Source organism: Grammomys surdaster, unplaced genomic scaffold (assembly GCF_004785775.1).
Source record: "Grammomys surdaster isolate TR1022 unplaced genomic scaffold, NIH_TR_1.0 230, whole genome shotgun sequence".
Taxonomy (NCBI): domain Eukaryota; kingdom Metazoa; phylum Chordata; class Mammalia; order Rodentia; family Muridae; genus Grammomys; species Grammomys surdaster.
This window is the reverse complement of record NW_021604675.1, coordinates 1,396,936-1,398,096: the sequence shown is the minus strand read 5'-3', so window position 1 is coordinate 1,398,096 and position 1,161 is coordinate 1,396,936. Positions and strand designations below refer to the sequence as shown.

Below are 1,161 nucleotides of genomic sequence, written 5' to 3'. Positions count from 1 at the left end.
ATAGGTTTATCTATACATCTCCAAACTCAACAAATACTATGCAGTAAGCAGGGCAATTTTTTTTTATATATTGATAATATATTAAAAAGTTTAAAAAAATAGAGGAGTGGAGTAAGGAAAATGAAGACAGAAGTAGGGATGGAAGCAAGAGAGAGTGAATAATAGAGGGAGGAGTATTACATTCCTACTGAAGTGCAAAGAAATAAGTTGCCCTGATCTTGATCCCTATCAGTTTCCTGCATTTAAAATATATTATGGAACACTGTTCTTTTGAGCTTTCAAAAAGTTCTAGGGAAACTAAGTAACTACATTTTCTGCCTGCTCCTAGAATCATTGCATATGTGGCTGCTGTGTCACATGTGTCAGGAGACGGCAGATAGAACAGAAGCTATGCCTATGTTCAGTGTACCAATCTAAGAACATCTGAATGATTAGTGACCTAATATTTCCTGAAACAAAAAAAGTGAGCCTGCAACAGCTACAAGTCTGATTCCAAGGAGCTTGCCTGAGACAGTGGCAGGCACCAACTGATCCCAGGACCAGAAGTAAGCCAGAGACTAGAAGAAGCCTGCTTGGGACTAAGGACACTGGGCAGGAGTAAGACTGAGACAGATGACACTCACATGGGACCACTCAGTCAGACTGGATGAGGAGCAAGCCTGAGATGACTACCAGATCTGCACTATGGGGCCTAGACAGGGAAGTAGCCTGACATGAACACCATTCGGGTGCCTCACAGGCCTGTGTGTATGAACAGATCATGCCCGAGATGACATCTTCCCTTACCTGACATCATAATGCAAGAGCAGGACATAGAATAATTGAAATGACTCCACCTCAACCCAGTTAAGCAGAGATCCCAGGAGCCTCTAAGAGTAACAATAACATGGTGAAGAAATGGAAGAGAAAGAGGTACAGAAGGATGAGAGCACAACGAAGAGAGAAAGAACTGGAGACTCAAGGGTAATGAGGAACAGTCTGATATGTGTAGCCAGTGATGCTACCTGAAACCATGAGAGTGTCCTGGCTTGTGCTGCTACCAGGGCCAATGTATGGGTTCATGATCTTTAAACAGCAGGAGTCTCTTATCACCAAATGCCAGGCGAATGTGGCCTCCACTGCCATCCAGAGGAATGTTGATGTCTGAAGGCTGTGCAAAAT

At 43.3% G+C, this 1,161-nt stretch overlaps 1 non-coding gene across 1 annotated transcript; it reads left to right on the top strand.

The window, feature by feature from the left end:
• Positions 1-317: 317 nt before the first annotated feature.
• On the top strand, positions 318-447 carry LOC114626209. Its single transcript, XR_003712201.1, has one exon. It is a non-coding gene; the product is annotated as a small nucleolar RNA SNORA17 (small nucleolar RNA).
• The last annotated feature ends 714 nt before the right edge of the window (positions 448-1,161 follow it).